Here is a 22991-nt window from a genome sequence, read left to right on the forward strand (position 1 = left end):
ATCCCAAGAATTGGACTCTTAATGTCACCATTTTTTCTTTGCGCTTTGCATTTTTTTTTCACACCTGCGTATTTGAGGATAGCTGCATGATCTTTCCTGGAGGCGTGGGTTCAAATCCCACCCCATGACAGCCAAGTGTTTGCTCTTACGCGTCACGGATTGGGATTCCAGCGGGGGTCTGTGTGAGGAGCGGCAAAGTTGCTCTGTTCTGCGCAAGTGCAGACTTGCAGATGTTGACAAGTGCCTCAATTTTATGCTTAACGCTTACCATGATGTCTAGTATCACCACGAAGCGCCAAAGCATACTGCCACATGAGAGTCAGGATGGCCGAGCGGTCTAAGGCGCTGCGTTCAGGTCGCAGTCTCCTCTGGAGGCGTGGGTTCGAATCCCACTTCTGACAGGCTAGCTTTTCCTTAAATATTAAGCAAGGCCATTTTTCTCAGGGCTCCCGAAGTCAACTTTGAAAGCAGTTTGAGGAACAAGAAACCCTCCATCAGAAAGGGGAAAAAAACACCACGCCAATCCCTTTTCTTCCTGCTTCATAGGCCACTGGTCTGGTTAAACCACAGGGTGTAAGTTTCATTCTCACTGGTGCCTAACTTCTAGGCTGATGCTCAAAAGGAACATTGGAACCCCGTTAGCCAGTAGAACATAATATGCTTGTTCTCGGGGAGAGAAGCTAATTAACCTTGCAGATAAGATTCCTTTGAATGGTCAATTGATGTTGCTGCAAGCTTTGGAAACCACTCAGGTTTCTTTTTCAGGGTTCTGATAGGATATATCTGAAGAAACATTTATACACATACTAGGCTGATGTCAAAATCCTGCTTCTAAACCAGCAACTTGAAGAAAGGTAGAAAAAGTCCTTCAAGCTTTCCTCCGTTCAACCTTTGAATGCGAAATACTCAATCAGATCGTGGAAGATCACCACCAGTAAGTGACAAACTGATCCAGTCTTTATACTTCATCCCAAGAATTGGACTCTTAATGTCACCATTTTTTCTTTGCGCTTTGCATTTTTTTTTCACACCTGCGTATTTGAGGATAGCTGCATGATCTTTCCTGGAGGCGTGGGTTCAAATCCCACCCCATGACAGCCAAGTGTTTGCTCTTACGCGTCACGGATTGGGATTCCAGCGGGGGTCTGTGTGAGGAGCGGCAAAGTTGCTCTGTTCTGCGCAAGTGCAGACTTGCAGATGTTGACAAGTGCCTCAATTTTATGCTTAACGCTTACCATGATGTCTAGTATCACCACGAAGCGCCAAAGCATACTGCCACATGAGAGTCAGGATGGCCGAGCGGTCTAAGGCGCTGCGTTCAGGTCGCAGTCTCCTCTGGAGGCGTGGGTTCGAATCCCACTTCTGACAGGCTAGCTTTTCCTTAAATATTAAGCAAGGCCATTTTTCTCAGGGCTCCCGAAGTCAACTTTGAAAGCAGTTTGAGGAACAAGAAACCCTCCATCAGAAAGGGGAAAAAAACACCACGCCAATCCCTTTTCTTCCTGCTTCATAGGCCACTGGTCTGGTTAAACCACAGGGTGTGAGTTTCATTCTCACTGGTGCCTAACTTCTAGGCTGATGCTCAAAAGGAACATTGGAACCCCGTTAGCCAGTAGAACATAATATGCTTGTTCTCGGGGAGAGAAGCTAATTAACCTTGCAGATAAGATTCCTTTGAATGGTCAATTGATGTTGCTGCAAGCTTTGGAAACCACTCAGGTTTCTTTTTCAGGGTTCTGATAGGATATATCTGAAGAAACATTTATACACATACTAGGCTGATGTCAAAATCCTGCTTCTAAACCAGCAACTTGAAGAAAGGTAGAAAAAGTCCTTCAAGCTTTCCTCCGTTCAACCTTTGAATGCGAAATACTCAATCAGATCGTGGAAGATCACCACCAGTAAGTGACAAACTGATCCAGTCTTTATACTTCATCCCAAGAATTGGACTCTTAATGTCACCATTTTTTCTTTGCGCTTTGCATTTTTTTTTCACACCTGCGTATTTGAGGATAGCTGCATGATCTTTCCTGGAGGCGTGGGTTCAAATCCCACCCCATGACAGCCAAGTGTTTGCTCTTACGCGTCACGGATTGGGATTCCAGCGGGGGTCTGTGTGAGGAGCGGCAAAGTTGCTCTGTTCTGCGCAAGTGCAGACTTGCAGATGTTGACAAGTGCCTCAATTTTATGCTTAACGCTTACCATGATGTCTAGTATCACCACGAAGCGCCAAAGCATACTGCCACATGAGAGTCAGGATTCTGATGGAGGGCCGAGCGGTCTAAGGCGCTGCGTTCAGGTCGCAGTCTCCTCTGGAGGCGTGGGTTCGAATCCCACTTCTGACAGGCTAGCTTTTCCTTAAATATTAAGCAAGGCCATTTTTCTCAGGGCTCCCGAAGTCAACTTTGAAAGCAGTTTGAGGAACGAGAAACCCTCCATCAGAAAGGGGAAAAAAACACCACGCCAATCCCTTTTCTTCCTGCTTCATAGGCCACTGGTCTGGTTAAACCACGGGGTGTGAGTTTCATTCTCACTGGTGCCTAACTTCTAGGCTGATGCTCAAAAGGAACATTGGAACCCCGTTAGCCAGTAGAACATAATATGCTTGTTCTCGGGGAGAGAAGCTAATTAACCTTGCAGATAAGATTCCTTTGAATGGTCAATTGATGTTGCTGCAAGCTTTGGAAACCACTCAGGTTTCTTTTTCAGGGTTCTGATAGGATATATCTGAAGAAACATTTATACACATACTAGGCTGATGTCAAAATCCTGCTTCTAAACCAGCAACTTAAAGAAAGGTAGAAAAAGTCCTTCAAGCTTTCCTCCGTGTTTGCTCTTACGCATCATGGATTGGGATTCCAGCGGGGGTCTGTTTGAGGAGCGGCAAAGTTGCTCTGTTCTGCGCAAGTGCAGACTTGCAGATGTTGACAAGTGCCTCAATTTTATGCTTAACGCTTACCATGATGTCTAGTATCACCACGAAGCGCCAAAGCATACTGCCACATGAGAGTCAGGATGGCCGAGCGGTCTAAGGCGCTGCGTTCAGGTCGCAGTCTCCTCTGGAGGCGTGGGTTCGAATCCCACTTCTGACAGGCTAGCTTTTCCTTAAATATTAAGCAAGGCCATTTTTCTCAGGGCTCCCGAAGTCAACTTTGAAAGCAGTTTGAGGAACAAGAAACCCTCCATCAGAAAGGGGAAAAAAACACCACGCCAATCCCTTTTCTTCCTGCTTCATAGGCCACTGGTCTGGTTAAACCACAGGGTGTGAGTTTCATTCTCACTGGTGCCTAACTTCTAGGCTGATGCTCAAAAGGAACATTGGAACCCCGTTAGCCAGTAGAACATAATATGCTTGTTCTCGGGGAGAGAAGCTAATTAACCTTGCAGATAAGATTCCTTTGAATGGTCAATTGATGTTGCTGCAAGCTTTGGAAACCACTCAGGTTTCTTTTTCAGGGTTCTGATAGGATATATCTGAAGAAACATTTATACACATACTAGGCTGATGTCAAAATCCTGCTTCTAAACCAGCAACTTGAAGAAAGGTAGAAAAAGTCCTTCAAGCTTTCCTCCGTTCAACCTTTGAATGCGAAATACTCAATCAGATCGTGGAAGATCACCACCAGTAAGTGACAAACTGATCCAGTCTTTATACTTCATCCCAAGAATTGGACTCTTAATGTCACCATTTTTTCTTTGCGCTTTGCATTTTTTTTTCACACCTGCGTATTTGAGGATAGCTGCATGATCTTTCCTGGAGGCGTGGGTTCAAATCCCACCCCATGACAGCCAAGTGTTTGCTCTTACGCGTCACGGATTGGGATTCCAGCGGGGGTCTGTGTGAGGAGCGGCAAAGTTGCTCTGTTCTGCGCAAGTGCAGACTTGCAGATGTTGACAAGTGCCTCAATTTTATGCTTAACGCTTACCATGATGTCTAGTATCACCACGAAGCGCCAAAGCATACTGCCACATGAGAGTCAGGATGGCCGAGCGGTCTAAGGCGCTGCGTTCAGGTCGCAGTCTCCTCTGGAGGCGTGGGTTCGAATCCCACTTCTGACAGGCTAGCTTTTCCTTAAATATTAAGCAAGGCCATTTTTCTCAGGGCTCCCGAAGTCAACTTTGAAAGCAGTTTGAGGAACAAGAAACCCTCCATCAGAAAGGGGAAAAAAACACCACGCCAATCCCTTTTCTTCCTGCTTCATAGGCCACTGGTCTGGTTAAACCACAGGGTGTGAGTTTCATTCTCACTGGTGCCTAACTTCTAGGCTGATGCTCAAAAGGAACATTGGAACCCCGTTAGCCAGTAGAACATAATATGCTTGTTCTCGGGGAGAGAAGCTAATTAACCTTGCAGATAAGATTCCTTTGAATGGTCAATTGATGTTGCTGCAAGCTTTGGAAACCACTCAGGTTTCTTTTTCAGGGTTCTGATAGGATATATCTGAAGAAACATTTATACACATACTAGGCTGATGTCAAAATCCTGCTTCTAAACCAGCAACTTGAAGAAAGGTAGAAAAAGTCCTTCAAGCTTTCCTCCGTTCAACCTTTGAATGCGAAATACTCAATCAGATCGTGGAAGATCACCACCAGTAAGTGACAAACTGATCCAGTCTTTATACTTCATCGCAAGAATTGGACTCTTAATGTCACCATTTTTTCTTTGCGCTTTGCATTTTTTTTTCACACCTGCGTATTTGAGGATAGCTGCATGATCTTTCCTGGAGGCGTGGGTTCAAATCCCACCCCATGACAGCCAAGTGTTTGCTCTTACGCGTCACGGATTGGGATTCCAGCGGGGGTCTGTGTGAGGAGCGGCAAAGTTGCTCTGTTCTGCGCAAGTGCAGACTTGCAGATGTTGACAAGTGCCTCAATTTTATGCTTAACGCTTACCATGATGTCTAGTATCACCACGAAGCGCCAAAGCATACTGCCACATGAGAGTCAGGATTCTGATGGAGGGCCGAGCGGTCTAAGGCGCTGCGTTCAGGTCGCAGTCTCCTCTGGAGGCGTGGGTTCGAATCCCACTTCTGACAGGCTAGCTTTTCCTTAAATATTAAGCAAGGCCATTTTTCTCAGGGCTCCCGAAGTCAACTTTGAAAGCAGTTTGAGGAACGAGAAACCCTCCATCAGAAAGGGGAAAAAAACACCACGCCAATCACTTTTCTTCCTGCTTCATAGGCCACTGGTCTGGTTAAACCACGGGGTGTGAGTTTCATTCTCACTGGTGCCTAACTTCTAGGCTGATGCTCAAAAGGAACATTGGAACCCCGTTAGCCAGTAGAACATAATATGCTTGTTCTCGGGGAGAGAAGCTAATTAACCTTGCAGATAAGATTCCTTTGAATGGTCAATTGATGTTGCTGCAAGCTTTGGAAACCACTCAGGTTTCTTTTTCAGGGTTCTGATAGGATATATCTGAAGAAACATTTATACACATACTAGGCTGATGTCAAAATCCTGCTTCTAAACCAGCAACTTAAAGAAAGGTAGAAAAAGTCCTTCAAGCTTTCCTCCGTGTTTGCTCTTACGCATCATGGATTGGGATTCCAGCGGGGGTCTGTTTGAGGAGCGGCAAAGTTGCTCTGTTCTGCGCAAGTGCAGACTTGCAGATGTTGACAAGTGCCTCAATTTTATGCTTAACGCTTACCATGATGTCTAGTATCACCACGAAGCGCCAAAGCATACTGCCACATGAGAGTCAGGATGGCCGAGCGGTCTAAGGCGCTGCGTTCAGGTCGCAGTCTCCTCTGGAGGCGTGGGTTCGAATCCCACTTCTGACAGGCTAGCTTTTCCTTAAATATTAAGCAAGGCCATTTTTCTCAGGGCTCCCGAAGTCAACTTTGAAAGCAGTTTGAGGAACAAGAAACCCTCCATCAGAAAGGGGAAAAAAACACCACGCCAATCCCTTTTCTTCCTGCTTCATAGGCCACTAGGCTGATGCTCAAAAGGAACATTGGAACCCCGTTAGCCAGTAGAACATAATATGCTTGTTCTCGGGGAGAGAAGCTAATTAACCTTGCAGATAAGATTCCTTTGAATGGTCAATTGATGTTGCTGCAAGCTTTGGAAACCACTCAGGTTTCTTTTTCAGGGTTCTGATAGGATATATCTGAAGAAACATTTATACACATACTAGGCTGATGTCAAAATCCTGCTTCTAAACCAGCAACTTGAAGAAAGGTAGAAAAAGTCCTTCAAGCTTTCCTCCGTTCAACCTTTGAATGCGAAATACTCAATCAGATCGTGGAAGATCACCACCAGTAAGTGACAAACTGATCCAGTCTTTATACTTCATCCCAAGAATTGGACTCTTAATGTCACCATTTTTTCTTTGCGCTTTGCATTTTTTTTTCACACCTGCGTATTTGAGGATAGCTGCATGATCTTTCCTGGAGGCGTGGGTTCAAATCCCACCCCATGACAGCCAAGTGTTTGCTCTTACGCGTCACGGATTGGGATTCCAGCGGGGGTCTGTGTGAGGAGCGGCAAAGTTGCTCTGTTCTGCGCAAGTGCAGACTTGCAGATGTTGACAAGTGCCTCAATTTTATGCTTAACGCTTACCATGATGTCTAGTATCACCACGAAGCGCCAAAGCATACTGCCACATGAGAGTCAGGATTCTGATGGAGGGCCGAGCGGTCTAAGGCGCTGCGTTCAGGTCGCAGTCTCCTCTGGAGGCGTGGGTTCGAATCCCACTTCTGACAGGCTAGCTTTTCCTTAAATATTAAGCAAGGCCATTTTTCTCAGGGCTCCCGAAGTCAACTTTGAAAGCAGTTTGAGGAACGAGAAACCCTCCATCAGAAAGGGGAAAAAAACACCACGCCAATCACTTTTCTTCCTGCTTCATAGGCCACTGGTCTGGTTAAACCACGGGGTGTGAGTTTCATTCTCACTGGTGCCTAACTTCTAGGCTGATGCTCAAAAGGAACATTGGAACCCCGTTAGCCAGTAGAACATAATATGCTTGTTCTCGGGGAGAGAAGCTAATTAACCTTGCAGATAAGATTCCTTTGAATGGTCAATTGATGTTGCTGCAAGCTTTGGAAACCACTCAGGTTTCTTTTTCAGGGTTCTGATAGGATATATCTGAAGAAACATTTATACACATACTAGGCTGATGTCAAAATCCTGCTTCTAAACCAGCAACTTAAAGAAAGGTAGAAAAAGTCCTTCAAGCTTTCCTCCGTGTTTGCTCTTACGCATCATGGATTGGGATTCCAGCGGGGGTCTGTTTGAGGAGCGGCAAAGTTGCTCTGTTCTGCGCAAGTGCAGACTTGCAGATGTTGACAAGTGCCTCAATTTTATGCTTAACGCTTACCATGATGTCTAGTATCACCACGAAGCGCCAAAGCATACTGCCACATGAGAGTCAGGATGGCCGAGCGGTCTAAGGCGCTGCGTTCAGGTCGCAGTCTCCTCTGGAGGCGTGGGTTCGAATCCCACTTCTGACAGGCTAGCTTTTCCTTAAATATTAAGCAAGGCCATTTTTCTCAGGGCTCCCGAAGTCAACTTTGAAAGCAGTTTGAGGAACAAGAAACCCTCCATCAGAAAGGGGAAAAAAACACCACGCCAATCCCTTTTCTTCCTGCTTCATAGGCCACTGGTCTGGTTAAACCACAGGGTGTGAGTTTCATTCTCACTGGTGCCTAACTTCTAGGCTGATGCTCAAAAGGAACATTGGAACCCCGTTAGCCAGTAGAACATAATATGCTTGTTCTCGGGGAGAGAAGCTAATTAACCTTGCAGATAAGATTCCTTTGAATGGTCAATTGATGTTGCTGCAAGCTTTGGAAACCACTCAGGTTTCTTTTTCAGGGTTCTGATAGGATATATCTGAAGAAACATTTATACACATACTAGGCTGATGTCAAAATCCTGCTTCTAAACCAGCAACTTGAAGAAAGGTAGAAAAAGTCCTTCAAGCTTTCCTCCGTTCAACCTTTGAATGCGAAATACTCAATCAGATCGTGGAAGATCACCACCAGTAAGTGACAAACTGATCCAGTCTTTATACTTCATCCCAAGAATTGGACTCTTAATGTCACCATTTTTTCTTTGCGCTTTGCATTTTTTTTTCACACCTGCGTATTTGAGGATAGCTGCATGATCTTTCCTGGAGGCGTGGGTTCAAATCCCACCCCATGACAGCCAAGTGTTTGCTCTTACGCGTCACGGATTGGGATTCCAGCGGGGGTCTGTGTGAGGAGCGGCAAAGTTACTCTGTTCTGCGCAAGTGCAGACTTGCAGATGTTGACAAGTGCCTCAATTTTATGCTTAACGCTTACCATGATGTCTAGTATCACCACGAAGCGCCAAAGCATACTGCCACATGAGAGTCAGGATGGCCGAGCGGTCTAAGGCGCTGCGTTCAGGTCGCAGTCTCCTCTGGAGGTGTGGGTTCGAATCCCACTTCTGACAGGCTAGCTTTTCCTTAAATATTAAGCAAGGCCATTTTTCTCAGGGCTCCCGAAGTCAACTTTGAAAGCAGTTTGAGGAACAAGAAACCCTCCATCAGAAAGGGGAAAAAAACACCACGCCAATCCCTTTTCTTCCTGCTTCATAGGCCACTGGTCTGGTTAAACCACAGGGTGTGAGTTTCATTCTCACTGGTGCCTAACTTCTAGGCTGATGCTCAAAAGGAACATTGGAACCCCGTTAGCCAGTAGAACATAATATGCTTGTTCTCGGGGAGAGAAGCTAATTAACCTTGCAGATAAGATTCCTTTGAATGGTCAATTGATGTTGCTGCAAGCTTTGGAAACCACTCAGGTTTCTTTTTCAGGGTTCTGATAGGATATATCTGAAGAAACATTTATACACATACTAGGCTGATGTCAAAATCCTGCTTCTAAACCAGCAACTTGAAGAAAGGTAGAAAAAGTCCTTCAAGCTTTCCTCCGTTCAACCTTTGAATGCGAAATACTCAATCAGATCGTGGAAGATCACCACCAGTAAGTGACAAACTGATCCAGTCTTTATACTTCATCCCAAGAATTGGACTCTTAATGTCACCATTTTTTCTTTGCGCTTTGCATTTTTTTTTCACACCTGCGTATTTGAGGATAGCTGCATGATCTTTCCTGGAGGCGTGGGTTCAAATCCCACCCCATGACAGCCAAGTGTTTGCTCTTACGCGTCACGGATTGGGATTCCAGCGGGGGTCTGTGTGAGGAGCGGCAAAGTTGCTCTGTTCTGCGCAAGTGCAGACTTGCAGATGTTGACAAGTGCCTCAATTTTATGCTTAACGCTTACCATGATGTCTAGTATCACCACGAAGCGCCAAAGCATACTGCCACATGAGAGTCAGGATGGCCGAGCGGTCTAAGGCGCTGCGTTCAGGTCGCAGTCTCCTCTGGAGGCGTGGGTTCGAATCCCACTTCTGACAGGCTAGCTTTTCCTTAAATATTAAGCAAGGCCATTTTTCTCAGGGCTCCCGAAGTCAACTTTGAAAGCAGTTTGAGGAACAAGAAACCCTCCATCAGAAAGGAGGCTAGCTTTTCCTTAAATATTAAGCAAGGCCATTTTTCTCAGGGCTCCCGAAGTCAACTTTGAAAGCAGTTTGAGGAACAAGAAACCCTCCATCAGAAAGGGGAAAAAAACACCACGCCAATCCCTTTTCTTCCTGCTTCATAGGCCACTGGTCTGGTTAAACCACGGGGTGTGAGTTTCATTCTCACTGGTGCCTAACTTCTAGGCTGATGCTCAAAAGGAACATTGGAACCCCGTTAGCCAGTAGAACATAATATGCTTGTTCTCGGGGAGAGAAGCTAATTAACCTTGCAGATAAGATTCCTTTGAATGGTCAATTGATGTTGATGCAAGCTTTGGAAACCACTCAGGTTTCTTTTTCAGGGTTCTGATAGGATATATCTGAAGAAACATTTATACACATACTAGGCTGATGTCAAAATCCTGCTTCTAAACCAGCAACTTGAAGAAAGGTAGAAAAAGTCCTTCAAGCTTTCCTCCGTTCAACCTTTGAATGCGAAATACTCAATCAGATCGTGGAAGATCACCACCAGTAAGTGACAAATTGATCCAGTCTTTATACTTCATCCCAAGAATTGGACTCTTAATGTCACCATTTTTTCTTTGCGCTTTGCATTTTTTTTTCACACCTGCGTATTTGAGGATAGCTGCATGATCTTTCCTGGAGGCGTGGGTTCAAATCCCACCCCATGACAGCCAAGTGTTTGCTCTTACGCGTCACGGATTGGGATTCCAGCGGGGGTCTGTGTGAGGAGCGGCAAAGTTGCTCTGTTCTGCGCAAGTACAGACTTGCAGATGTTGACAAGTGCCTCAATTTTATGCTTAACGCTTACCATGATGTCTAGTATCACCACGAAGCGCCAAAGCATACTGCCACATGAGAGTCAGGATGGCCGAGCGGTCTAAGGCGCTGCGTTCAGGTCGCAGTCTCCTCTGGAGGCGTGGGTTCGAATCCCACTTCTGACAGGCTAGCTTTTCCTTAAATATTAAGCAAGGCCATTTTTCTCAGGGCTCGAAGTCCCCCCGAAGTCAACTTTGAAAGCAGTTTGAGGAACAAGAAACCCTCCATCAGAAAGGAGGCTAGCTTTTCCTTAAATATTAAGCAAGGCCATTTTTCTCAGGGCTCCCGAAGTCAACTTTGAAAGCAGTTTGAGGAACAAGAAACGCTCCATCAGAAAGGGGAAAAAAACACCACGCCAATCCCTTTTCTTCCTGCTTCATAGGCCACTGGTCTGGTTAAACCATGGGGTGTGAGTTTCATTCTCACTGGTGCCTAACTTCTAGGCTGATGCTCAAAAGGAACATTGGAACCCCGTTAGCCAGTAGAACATAATATGCTTGTTCTCGGGGAGAGAAGCTAATTAACCTTGCAGATAAGATTCCTTTGAATGGTCAATTGATGTTGCTGCAAGCTTTGGAAACCACTCAGGTTTCTTTTTCAGGGTTCTGATAGGATATATCTGAAGAAACATTTATACACATACTAGGCTGATGTCAAAATCCTGCTTCTAAACCAGCAACTTGAAGAAAGGTAGAAAAAGTCCTTCAAGCTTTCCTCCGTGTTTGCTCTTACGCATCATGGATTGGGATTCCAGCGGGGGTCTGTTTGAGGAGCGGCAAAGTTGCTCTGTTCTGCGCAAGTGCAGACTTGCAGATGTTGACAAGTGCCTCAATTTTATGCTTAACGCTTACCATGATGTCTGGTATCACCACGAAGCGCCAAAGCATACTGCCACATGGGAGTCAGGATGGCCGAGCGGTCTAAGGCGCTGCGTTCAGGTCGCAGTCTCCTCTGGAGGCGTGGGTTCGAATCCCACTTCTGACAGGCTAGCTTTTCCTTAAATATTAAGCAAGGCCATTTTTCTCAGGGCTCCCGAAGTCAACTTTGAAAGCAGTTTGAGGAACAAGAAACCCTCCATCAGAAAGGAGGCTAGCTTTTCCTTAAATATTAAGCAAGGCCATTTTTCTCAGGGCTCCCGAAGTCAACTTTGAAAGCAGTTTGAGGAACAAGAAACCCTCCATCAGAAAGGGGAAAAAAACACCACGCCAATCCCTTTTCTTCCTGCTTCATAGGCCACTGGTCTGGTTAAACCACGGGGTGTGAGTTTCATTCTCACTGGTGCCTAACTTCTAGGCTGATGCTCAAAAGGAACATTGGAACCCCGTTAGCCAGTAGAACATAATATGCTTGTTCTCGGGGAGAGAAGCTAATTAACCTTGCAGATAAGATTCCTTTGAATGGTCAATTGATGTTGCTGCAAGCTTTGGAAACCACTCAGGTTTCTTTTTCAGGGTTCTGATAGGATATATCTGAAGAAACATTTATACACATACTAGGCTGATGTCAAAATCCTGCTTCTAAACCAGCAACTTGAAGAAAGGTAGAAAAAGTCCTTCAAGCTTTCCTCCGTTCAACCTTTGAATGCGAAATACTCAATCAGATCGTGGAAGATCACCACCAGTAAGTGACAAATTGATCCAGTCTTTATACTTCATCCCAAGAATTGGACTCTTAATGTCACCATTTTTTCTTTGCGCTTTGCATTTTTTTTTCACACCTGCGTATTTGAGGATAGCTGCATGATCTTTCCTGGAGGCGTGGGTTCAAATCCCACCCCATGACAGCCAAGTGTTTGCTCTTACGCGTCACGGATTGGGATTCCAGCGGGGGTCTGTGTGAGGAGCGGCAAAGTTGCTCTGTTCTGCGCAAGTACAGACTTGCAGATGTTGACAAGTGCCTCAATTTTATGCTTAACGCTTACCATGATGTCTAGTATCACCACGAAGCGCCAAAGCATACTGCCACATGAGAGTCAGGATGGCCGAGCGGTCTAAGGCGCTGCGTTCAGGTCGCAGTCTCCTCTGGAGGCGTGGGTTCGAATCCCACTTCTGACAGGCTAGCTTTTCCTTAAATATTAAGCAAGGCCATTTTTCTCAGGGCTCGAAGTCCCCCCGAAGTCAACTTTGAAAGCAGTTTGAGGAACAAGAAACCCTCCATCAGAAAGGAGGCTAGCTTTTCCTTAAATATTAAGCAAGGCCATTTTTCTCAGGGCTCCCGAAGTCAACTTTGAAAGCAGTTTGAGGAACAAGAAACGCTCCATCAGAAAGGGGAAAAAAACACCACGCCAATCCCTTTTCTTCCTGCTTCATAGGCCACTGGTCTGGTTAAACCACGGGGTGTGAGTTTCATTCTCACTGGTGCCTAACTTCTAGGCTGATGCTCAAAAGGAACATTGGAACCCCGTTAGCCAGTAGAACATAATATGCTTGTTCTCGGGGAGAGAAGCTAATTAACCTTGCAGATAAGATTCCTTTGAATGGTCAATTGATGTTGCTGCAAGCTTTGGAAACCACTCAGGTTTCTTTTTCAGGGTTCTGATAGGATATATCTGAAGAAACATTTATACACATACTAGGCTGATGTCAAAATCCTGCTTCTAAACCAGCAACTTGAAGAAAGGTAGAAAAAGTCCTTCAAGCTTTCCTCCGTGTTTGCTCTTACGCATCATGGATTGGGATTCCAGCGGGGGTCTGTTTGAGGAGCGGCAAAGTTGCTCTGTTCTGCGCAAGTGCAGACTTGCAGATGTTGACAAGTGCCTCAATTTTATGCTTAACGCTTACCATGATGTCTGGTATCACCACGAAGCGCCAAAGCATACTGCCACATGGGAGTCAGGATGGCCGAGCGGTCTAAGGCGCTGCGTTCAGGTCGCAGTCTCCTCTGGAGGCGTGGGTTCGAATCCCACTTCTGACAGGCTAGCTTTTCCTTAAATATTAAGCTCGGCCATTTTTCTCAGGGCTCGAAGTCCCCCCGAAGTCAACTTTGAAAGCAGTTTGAGGAACAAGAAACCCTCCATCAGAAAGGAGGCTAGCTTTTCCTTAAATATTAAGCAAGGCCATTTTTCTCAGGGCTCCCGAAGTCAACTTTGAAAGCAGTTTGAGGAACAAGAAACCCTCCATCAGAAAGGGGAAAAAAACACCACGCCAATCCCTTTTCTTCCTGCTTCATAGGCCACTGGTCTGGTTAAACCACGGGGTGTGAGTTTCATTCTCACTGGTGCCTAACTTCTAGGCTGATGCTCAAAAGGAACATTGGAACCCCGTTAGCCAGTAGAACATAATATGCTTGTTCTCGGGGAGAGAAGCTAATTAACCTTGCAGATAAGATTCCTTTGAATGGTCAATTGATGTTGCTGCAAGCTTTGGAAACCACTCAGGTTTCTTTTTCAGGGTTCTGATAGGATATATCTGAAGAAACATTTATACACATACTAGGCTGATGTCAAAATCCTGCTTCTAAACCAGCAACTTGAAGAAAGGTAGAAAAAGTCCTTCAAGCTTTCCTCCGTGTTTGCTCTTACGCATCATGGATTGGGATTCCAGCGGGGGTCTGTTTGAGGAGCGGCAAAGTTGCTCTGTTCTGCGCAAGTGCAGACTTGCAGATGTTGACAAGTGCCTCAATTTTATGCTTAACGCTTACCATGATGTCTGGTATCACCACGAAGCGCCAAAGCATACTGCCACATGGGAGTCAGGATGGCCGAGCGGTCTAAGGCGCTGCGTTCAGGTCGCAGTCTCCTCTGGAGGCGTGGGTTCGAATCCCACTTCTGACAGGCTAGCTTTTCCTTAAATATTAAGCTCGGCCATTTTTCTCAGGGCTCGAAGTCCCCCCGAAGTCAACTTTGAAAGCAGTTTGAGGAACAAGAAACCCTCCATCAGAAAGGAGGCTAGCTTTTCCTTAAATATTAAGCAAGGCCATTTTTCTCAGGGCTCCCGAAGTCAACTTTGAAAGCAGTTTGAGGAACAAGAAACCCTCCATCAGAAAGGGGAAAAAAACACCACGCCAATCCCTTTTCTTCCTGCTTCATAGGCCACTGGTCTGGTTAAACCACGGGGTGTGAGTTTCATTCTCACTGGTGCCTAACTTCTAGGCTGATGCTCAAAAGGAACATTGGAACCCCGTTAGCCAGTAGAACATAATATGCTTGTTCTCGGGGAGAGAAGCTAATTAACCTTGCAGATAAGATTCCTTTGAATGGTCAATTGATGTTGCTGCAAGCTTTGGAAACCACTCAGGTTTCTTTTTCAGGGTTCTGATAGGATATATCTGAAGAAACATTTATACACATACTAGGCTGATGTCAAAATCCTGCTTCTAAACCAGCAACTTGAAGAAAGGTAGAAAAAGTCCTTCAAGCTTTCCTCCGTGTTTGCTCTTACGCATCATGGATTGGGATTCCAGCGGGGGTCTGTGTGAGGAGCGGCAAAGTTGCTCTGTTCTGCGCAAGTGCAGACTTGCAGATGTTGACAAGTGCCTCAATTTTATGCTTAACGCTTACCATGATGTCTAGTATCACCACGAAGCGCCAAAGCATACTGCCACATGAGAGTCAGGATGGCCGAGCGGTCTAAGGCGCTGCGTTCAGGTCGCAGTCTCCTCTGGAGGCGTGGTTTCTGACAGGCTAGCTTTTCCTTAAATATTAAGCAAGGCCATTTTTCTCAGGGCTCGAAGTCCCCCCGAAGTCAACTTTGAAAGCAGTTTGAGGAACAAGAAACCCTCCATCAGAAAGGAGGCTAGCTTTTCCTTAAATATTAAGCAAGGCCATTTTTCTCAGGGCTCCCGAAGTCAACTTTGAAAGCAGTTTGAGGAACAAGAAACGCTCCATCAGAAAGGGGAAAAAAACACCACGCCAATCCCTTTTCTTCCTGCTTCATAGGCCACTGGTCTGGTTAAACCACGGGGTGTGAGTTTCATTCTCACTGGTGCCTAACTTCTAGGCTGATGCTCAAAAGGAACATTGGAACCCCGTTAGCCAGTAGAACATAATATGCTTGTTCTCGGGGAGAGAAGCTAATTAACCTTGCAGATAAGATTCCTTTGAATGGTCAATTGATGTTGCTGCAAGCTTTGGAAACCACTCAGGTTTCTTTTTCAGGGTTCTGATAGGATATATCTGAAGAAACATTTATACACATACTAGGCTGATGTCAAAATCCTGCTTCTAAACCAGCAACTTGAAGAAAGGTAGAAAAAGTCCTTCAAGCTTTCCTCCGTTCAACCTTTGAATGCGAAATACTCAATCAGATCGTGGAAGATCACCACCAGTAAGTGACAAACTGATCCAGTCTTTATACTTCATCGCAAGAATTGGACTCTTAATGTCACCATTTTTTCTTTGCGCTTTGCATTTTTTTTTCACACCTGCGTATTTGAGGATAGCTGCATGATCTTTCCTGGAGGCGTGGGTTCAAATCCCACCCCATGACAGCCAAGTGTTTGCTCTTACGCGTCACGGATTGGGATTCCAGCGGGGGTCTGTGTGAGGAGCGGCAAAGTTGCTCTGTTCTGCGCAAGTGCAGACTTGCAGATGTTGACAAGTGCCTCAATTTTATGCTTAACGCTTACCATGATGTCTAGTATCACCACGAAGCGCCAAAGCATACTGCCACATGAGAGTCAGGATGGCCGAGCGGTCTAAGGCGCTGCGTTCAGGTCGCAGTCTCCTCTCGAGGCGTGGGTTCGAATCCCACTTCTGGCAGGCTAGCTTTTCCTTAAATATTAAGCAAGGCCATTTTTCTCAGGGCTCGAAGTCCCCCCGAAGTCAACTTTGAAAGCAGTTTGAGGAACAAGAAACCCTCCATCAGAAAGGAGGCTAGCTTTTCCTTAAATATTAAGCAAGGCCATTTTTCTCAGGGCTCCCGAAGTCAACTTTGAAAGCAGTTTGAGGAACAAGAAACCCTCCATCAGAAAGGGGAAAAAAACACCACGCCAATCCCTTTTCTTCCTGCTTCATAGGCCACTGGTCTGGTTAAACCACGGGGTGTGAGTTTCATTCTCACTGGTGCCTAACTTCTAGGCTGATGCTCAAAAGGAACATTGGAACCCCGTTAGCCAGTAGAACATAATATGCTTGTTCTCGGGGAGAGAAGCTAATTAACCTTGCAGATAAGATTCCTTTGAATGGTCAATTGATGTTGCTGCAAGCTTTGGAAACCACTCAGGTTTCTTTTTCAGGGTTCTGATAGGATATATCTGAAGAAACATTTATACACATACTAGGCTGATGTCAAAATCCTGCTTCTAAACCAGCAACTTGAAGAAAGGTAGAAAAAGTCCTTCAAGCTTTCCTCCGTGTTTGCTCTTACGCATCATGGATTGGGATTCCAGCGGGGGTCTGTGTGAGGAGCGGCAAAGTTGCTCTGTTCTGCGCAAGTGCAGACTTGCAGATGTTGACAAGTGCCTCAATTTTATGCTTAACGCTTACCATGATGTCTAGTATCACCACGAAGCGCCAAAGCATACTGCCACATGAGAGTCAGGATGGCCGAGCGGTCTAAGGCGCTGCGTTCAGGTCGCAGTCTCCTCTGGAGGCGTGGTTTCTGACAGGCTAGCTTTTCCTTAAATATTAAGCAAGGCCATTTTTCTCAGGGCTCGAAGTCCCCCCGAAGTCAACTTTGAAAGCAGTTTGAGGAACAAGAAACCCTCCATCAGAAAGGAGGCTAGCTTTTCCTTAAATATTAAGCAAGGCCATTTTTCTCAGGGCTCCCGAAGTCAACTTTGAAAGCAGTTTGAAGAACAAGAAACCCTCCATCAGAAAGGGGAAAAAAACACCACGCCAATCCCTTTTCTTCCTGCTTCATAGGCCACTGGTCTGGTTAAACCACGGGGTGTGAGTTTCATTCTCACTGGTGCCTAACTTCTAGGCTGATGCTCAAAAGGAACATTGGAACCCGTTAGCCAGTAGAACATAATATGCTTGTTCTCGGGGAGAGAAGCTAATTAACCTTGCAGATAAGATTCCTTTGAATGGTCAATTGATGTTGCTGCAAGCTTTGGAAACCACTCAGGTTTCTTTTTCAGGGTTCTGATAGGATATATCTGAAGAAACATTTATACACATACTAGGCTGATGTCAAAATCCTGCTTCTAAACCAGCAACTTGAAGAAAGGTAGAAAAAGTCCTTCAAGCTTTCCTCCGTTCAACCTTTGAATGCGAAATACTCAATCAGATCGTGGAAGATCACCACCAGTAAGTGACAAACTGATCCAGTCTTTATACTTCATCCCAAGAATTGGACTCTTAATGTCACCATTTTTTCTTTGCGCTTTGCATTTTTTTTTCACACCTGCGTATTTGAGGATAGCTGCATGATCTTTCCTGGAGGCGTGGGTTCAAATCCCACCCCATGACAGCCAAGTGTTTGCTCTTACGCGTCACGGATTGGGATTCCAGCGGGGGTCTGTGTGAGGAGCGGCAAAGTTGCTCTGTTCTGCGCAAGTACAGACTTGCAGATGTTGACAAGTGCCTCAATTTTATGCTTAACGCTTACCATGATGTCTAGTATCACCACGAAGCGCCAAAGCATACTGCCACATGAGAGTCAGGATTCTGATGGAGGGCCGAGCGGTCTAAGGCGCTGCGTTTAGGTCGCAGTCTCCTCTGGAGGCGTGGGTTCGAATCCCACTTCTGACAGGCTAGCTTTTCCTTAAATATTAAGCAAGGCCATTTTTCTCAGGGCTCCCGAAGTCAACTTTGAAAGCAGTTTGAGGAACAAGAAACCCTCCATCAGAAAGGGGAAAAAAACACCACGCCAATCCCTTTTCTTCCTGCTTCATAGGCCACTGGTCTGGTTAAACCACGGGGTGTGAGTTTCATTCTCACTGGTGCCTAACTTCTAGGCTGATGCTCAAAAGGAACATTGGAACCCCGTTAGCCAGTAGAACATAATATGCTTGTTCTCGGGGAGAGAAGCTAATTAACCTTGCAGATAAGATTCCTTTGAATGGTCAATTGATGTTGCTGCAAGCTTTGGAAACCACTCAGGTTTCTTTTTCAGGGTTCTGATAGGATATATCTGAAGAAACATTTATACACATACTAGGCTGATGTCAAAATCCTGCTTCTAAACCAGCAACTTGAAGAAAGGTAGAAAAAGTCCTTCAAGCTTTCCTCCGTGTTTGCTCTTACGCATCATGGATTGGGATTCCAGCGGGGGTCTGTGTGAGGAGCGGCAAAGTTGCTCTGTTCTGCGCAAGTGCAGACTTGCAGATGTTGACAAGTGCCTCAATTTTATGCTTAACGCTTACCATGATGTCTAGTATCACCACGAAGCGCCAAAGCATACTGCCACATGAGAGTCAGGATGGCCGAGCGGTCTAAGGCGCTGCGTTCAGGTCGCAGTCTCCTCTGGAGGCGTGGTTTCTGACAGGCTAGCTTTTCCTTAAATATTAAGCAAGGCCATTTTTCTCAGGGCTCGAAGTCCCCCCGAAGTCAACTTTGAAAGCAGTTTGAGGAACAAGAAACCCTCCATCAGAAAGGAGGCTAGCTTTTCCTTAAATATTAAGCAAGGCCATTTTTCTCAGGGCTCCCGAAGTCAACTTTGAAAGCAGTTTGAGGAACAAGAAACGCTCCATCAGAAAGGGGAAAAAAACACCACGCCAATCCCTTTTCTTCCTGCTTCATAGGCCACTGGTCTGGTTAAACCACGGGGTGTGAGTTTCATTCTCACTGGTGCCTAACTTCTAGGCTGATGCTCAAAAGGAACATTGGAACCCCGTTAGCCAGTAGAACATAATATGCTTGTTCTCGGGGAGAGAAGCTAATTAACCTTGCAGATAAGATTCCTTTGAATGGTCAATTGATGTTGCTGCAAGCTTTGGAAACCACTCAGGTTTCTTTTTCAGGGTTCTGATAGGATATATCTGAAGAAACATTTATACACATACTAGGCTGATGTCAAAATCCTGCTTCTAAACCAGCAACTTGAAGAAAGGTAGAAAAAGTCCTTCAAGCTTTCCTCCGTTCAACCTTTGAATGCGAAATACTCAATCAGATCGTGGAAGATCACCACCAGTAAGTGACAAACTGATCCAGTCTTTATACTTCATCGCAAGAATTGGACTCTTAATGTCACCATTTTTTCTTTGCGCTTTGCATTTTTTTTTCACACCTGCGTATTTGAGGATAGCTGCATGATCTTTCCTGGAGGCGTGGGTTCAAATCCCACCCCATGACAGCCAAGTGTTTGCTCTTACGCGTCACGGATTGGGATTCCAGCGGGGGTCTGTGTGAGGAGCGGCAAAGTTGCTCTGTTCTGCGCAAGTGCAGACTTGCAGATGTTGACAAGTGCCTCAATTTTATGCTTAACGCTTACCATGATGTCTAGTATCACCACGAAGCGCCAAAGCATACTGCCACATGAGAGTCAGGATTCTGATGGAGGGCCGAGCGGTCTAAGGCGCTGCGTTCAGGTCGCAGTCTCCTCTGGAGGCGTGGGTTCGAATCCCACTTCTGACAGGCTAGCTTTTCCTTAAATATTAAGCTCGGCCATTTTTCTCAGGGCTCGAAGTCCCCCCGAAGTCAACTTTGAAAGCAGTTTGAGGAACAAGAAACCCTCCATCAGAAAGGAGGCTAGCTTTTCCTTAAATATTAAGCAAGGCCATTTTTCTCAGGGCTCCCGAAGTCAACTTTGAAAGCAGTTTGAGGAACAAGAAACCCTCCATCAGAAAGGGGAAAAAAACACCACGCCAATCCCTTTTCTTCCTGCTTCATAGGCCACTGGTCTGGTTAAACCACGGGGTGTGAGTTTCATTCTCACTGGTGCCTAACTTCTAGGCTGATGCTCAAAAGGAACATTGGAACCCCGTTAGCCAGTAGAACATAATATGCTTGTTCTCGGGGAGAGAAGCTAATTAACCTTGCAGATAAGATTCCTTTGAATGGTCAATTGATGTTGCTGCAAGCTTTGGAAACCACTCAGGTTTCTTTTTCAGGGTTCTGATAGGATATATCTGAAGAAACATTTATACACATACTAGGCTGATGTCAAAATCCTGCTTCTAAACCAGCAACTTAAAGAAAGGTAGAAAAAGTCCTTCAAGCTTTCCTCCGTGTTTGCTCTTACGCATCATGGATTGGGATTCCAGCGGGGGTCTGTTTGAGGAGCGGCAAAGTTGCTCTGTTCTGCGCAAGTGCAGACTTGCAGATGTTGACAAGTGCCTCAATTTTATGCTTAACGCTTACCATGATGTCTAGTATCACCACGAAGCGCCAAAGCATACTGCCACATGAGAGTCAGGATGGCCGAGCGGTCTAAGGCGCTGCGTTCAGGTCGCAGTCTCCTCTGGAGGCGTGGGTTCGAATCCCACTTCTGACAGGCTAGCTTTTCCTTAAATATTAAGCAAGGCCATTTTTCTCAGGGCTCCCGAAGTCAACTTTGAAAGCAGTTTGAGGAACAAGAAACCCTCCATCAGAAAGGGGAAAAAAACACCACGCCAATCCCTTTTCTTCCTGCTTCATAGGCCACTAGGCTGATGCTCAAAAGGAACATTGGAACCCCGTTAGCCAGTAGAACATAATATGCTTGTTCTCGGGGAGAGAAGCTAATTAACCTTGCAGATAAGATTCCTTTGAATGGTCAATTGATGTTGCTGCAAGCTTTGGAAACCACTCAGGTTTCTTTTTCAGGGTTCTGATAGGATATATCTGAAGAAACATTTATACACATACTAGGCTGATGTCAAAATCCTGCTTCTAAACCAGCAACTTGAAGAAAGGTAGAAAAAGTCCTTCAAGCTTTCCTCCGTTCAACCTTTGAATGCGAAATACTCAATCAGATCGTGGAAGATCACCACCAGTAAGTGACAAACTGATCCAGTCTTTATACTTCATCCCAAGAATTGGACTCTTAATGTCACCATTTTTTCTTTGCGCTTTGCATTTTTTTTTCACACCTGCGTATTTGAGGATAGCTGCATGATCTTTCCTGGAGGCGTGGGTTCAAATCCCACCCCATGACAGCCAAGTGTTTGCTCTTACGCGTCACGGATTGGGATTCCAGCGGGGGTCTGTGTGAGGAGCGGCAAAGTTGCTCTGTTCTGCGCAAGTGCAGACTTGCAGATGTTGACAAGTGCCTCAATTTTATGCTTAACGCTTACCATGATGTCTAGTATCACCACGAAGCGCCAAAGCATACTGCCACATGAGAGTCAGGATGGCCGAGCGGTCTAAGGCGCTGCGTTCAGGTCGCAGTCTCCTCTGGAGGCGTGGGTTCGAATCCCACTTCTGACAGGCTAGCTTTTCCTTAAATATTAAGCAAGGCCATTTTTCTCAGGGCTCCCGAAGTCAACTTTGAAAGCAGTTTGAGGAACAAGAAACCCTCCATCAGAAAGGAGGCTAGCTTTTCCTTAAATATTAAGCAAGGCCATTTTTCTCAGGGCTCCCGAAGTCAACTTTGAAAGCAGTTTGAGGAACAAGAAACCCTCCATCAGAAAGGGGAAAAAAACACCACGCCAATCCCTTTTCTTCCTGCTTCATAGGCCACTGGTCTGGTTAAACCACAGGGTGTGAGTTTCATTCTCACTGGTGCCTAACTTCTAGGCTGATGCTCAAAAGGAACATTGGAACCCCGTTAGCCAGTAGAACATAATATGCTTGTTCTCGGGGAGAGAAGCTAATTAACCTTGCAGATAAGATTCCTTTGAATGGTCAATTGATGTTGCTGCAAGCTTTGGAAACCACTCAGGTTTCTTTTTCAGGGTTCTGATAGGATATATCTGAAGAAACATTTATACACATACTAGGCTGATGTCAAAATCCTGCTTCTAAACCAGCAACTTGAAGAAAGGTAGAAAAAGTCCTTCAAGCTTTCCTCCGTTCAACCTTTGAATGCGAAATACTCAATCAGATCGTGGAAGATCACCACCAGTAAGTGACAAACTGATCCAGTCTTTATACTTCATCCCAAGAATTGGACTCTTAATGTCACCATTTTTTCTTTGCGCTTTGCATTTTTTTTTCACACCTGCGTATTTGAGGATAGCTGCATGATCTTTCCTGGAGGCGTGGGTTCAAATCCCACCCCATGACAGCCAAGTGTTTGCTCTTACGCGTCACGGATTGGGATTCCAGCGGGGGTCTGTGTGAGGAGCGGCAAAGTTGCTCTGTTCTGCGCAAGTGCAGACTTGCAGATGTTGACAAGTGCCTCAATTTTATGCTTAACGCTTACCATGATGTCTAGTATCACCACGAAGCGCCAAAGCATACTGCCACATGAGAGTCAGGATGGCCGAGCGGTCTAAGGCGCTGCGTTCAGGTCGCAGTCTCCTCTGGAGGCGTGGGTTCGAATCCCACTTCTGACAGGCTAGCTTTTCCTTAAATATTAAGCAAGGCCATTTTTCTCAGGGCTCCCGAAGTCAACTTTGAAAGCAGTTTGAGGAACAAGAAACCCTCCATCAGAAAGGAGGCTAGCTTTTCCTTAAATATTAAGCAAGGCCATTTTTCTCAGGGCTCCCGAAGTCAACTTTGAAAGCAGTTTGAGGAACAAGAAACCCTCCATCAGAAAGGGGAAAAAAACACCACGCCAATCCCTTTTCTTCCTGCTTCATAGGCCACTGGTCTGGTTAAACCACGGGGTGTGAGTTTCATTCTCACTGGTGCCTAACTTCTAGGCTGATGCTCAAAAGGAACATTGGAACCCCGTTAGCCAGTAGAACATAA

At 45.6% G+C, this 22991-nt stretch overlaps 16 non-coding genes across 16 annotated transcripts; all 16 read left to right on the forward strand.

Annotated features, from left to right (window-relative positions):
* Nucleotides 1–318: 318 nt before the first annotated feature.
* Nucleotides 319–401, forward strand: TRNAL-CAG (transfer RNA leucine (anticodon CAG)). Its single transcript has one exon. It is a non-coding gene; the product is annotated as a tRNA-Leu (tRNA).
* An 884-nt stretch (nt 402–1285) lies between these two features.
* On the forward strand, nt 1286–1368 carry TRNAL-CAG (transfer RNA leucine (anticodon CAG)). Its single transcript has one exon. It is a non-coding gene; the product is annotated as a tRNA-Leu (tRNA).
* Nucleotides 1369–3009: 1641 nt separating this feature from the next.
* TRNAL-CAG (transfer RNA leucine (anticodon CAG)) lies at nt 3010–3092 on the forward strand. The gene has a single exon. It is a non-coding gene; the product is annotated as a tRNA-Leu (tRNA).
* Nucleotides 3093–3976: 884 nt separating this feature from the next.
* TRNAL-CAG (transfer RNA leucine (anticodon CAG)) lies at nt 3977–4059 on the forward strand. The gene has a single exon. It is a non-coding gene; the product is annotated as a tRNA-Leu (tRNA).
* Nucleotides 4060–5700: 1641 nt separating this feature from the next.
* TRNAL-CAG (transfer RNA leucine (anticodon CAG)) lies at nt 5701–5783 on the forward strand. The gene has a single exon. It is a non-coding gene; the product is annotated as a tRNA-Leu (tRNA).
* A 1588-nt stretch (nt 5784–7371) lies between these two features.
* On the forward strand, nt 7372–7454 carry TRNAL-CAG (transfer RNA leucine (anticodon CAG)). Its single transcript has one exon. It is a non-coding gene; the product is annotated as a tRNA-Leu (tRNA).
* Nucleotides 7455–8338: 884 nt separating this feature from the next.
* Nucleotides 8339–8421, forward strand: TRNAL-CAG (transfer RNA leucine (anticodon CAG)). Its single transcript has one exon. It is a non-coding gene; the product is annotated as a tRNA-Leu (tRNA).
* An 884-nt stretch (nt 8422–9305) lies between these two features.
* Nucleotides 9306–9388, forward strand: TRNAL-CAG (transfer RNA leucine (anticodon CAG)). The gene has a single exon. It is a non-coding gene; the product is annotated as a tRNA-Leu (tRNA).
* A 987-nt stretch (nt 9389–10375) lies between these two features.
* TRNAL-CAG (transfer RNA leucine (anticodon CAG)) lies at nt 10376–10458 on the forward strand. Its single transcript has one exon. It is a non-coding gene; the product is annotated as a tRNA-Leu (tRNA).
* Nucleotides 10459–11234: 776 nt separating this feature from the next.
* On the forward strand, nt 11235–11317 carry TRNAL-CAG (transfer RNA leucine (anticodon CAG)). Its single transcript has one exon. It is a non-coding gene; the product is annotated as a tRNA-Leu (tRNA).
* Nucleotides 11318–12304: 987 nt separating this feature from the next.
* On the forward strand, nt 12305–12387 carry TRNAL-CAG (transfer RNA leucine (anticodon CAG)). The gene has a single exon. It is a non-coding gene; the product is annotated as a tRNA-Leu (tRNA).
* A 776-nt stretch (nt 12388–13163) lies between these two features.
* TRNAL-CAG (transfer RNA leucine (anticodon CAG)) lies at nt 13164–13246 on the forward strand. Its single transcript has one exon. It is a non-coding gene; the product is annotated as a tRNA-Leu (tRNA).
* Nucleotides 13247–14022: 776 nt separating this feature from the next.
* Nucleotides 14023–14105, forward strand: TRNAL-CAG (transfer RNA leucine (anticodon CAG)). Its single transcript has one exon. It is a non-coding gene; the product is annotated as a tRNA-Leu (tRNA).
* A 6461-nt stretch (nt 14106–20566) lies between these two features.
* TRNAL-CAG (transfer RNA leucine (anticodon CAG)) lies at nt 20567–20649 on the forward strand. Its single transcript has one exon. It is a non-coding gene; the product is annotated as a tRNA-Leu (tRNA).
* Nucleotides 20650–21480: 831 nt separating this feature from the next.
* On the forward strand, nt 21481–21563 carry TRNAL-CAG (transfer RNA leucine (anticodon CAG)). Its single transcript has one exon. It is a non-coding gene; the product is annotated as a tRNA-Leu (tRNA).
* A 987-nt stretch (nt 21564–22550) lies between these two features.
* On the forward strand, nt 22551–22633 carry TRNAL-CAG (transfer RNA leucine (anticodon CAG)). Its single transcript has one exon. It is a non-coding gene; the product is annotated as a tRNA-Leu (tRNA).
* The last annotated feature ends 358 nt before the right edge of the window (nt 22634–22991 follow it).

This window comes from Eleutherodactylus coqui, chromosome 7 (genome assembly GCF_035609145.1).
Source record: "Eleutherodactylus coqui strain aEleCoq1 chromosome 7, aEleCoq1.hap1, whole genome shotgun sequence".
In the NCBI taxonomy this organism is placed as follows: Eukaryota; Metazoa; Chordata; class Amphibia; order Anura; family Eleutherodactylidae; genus Eleutherodactylus; species Eleutherodactylus coqui.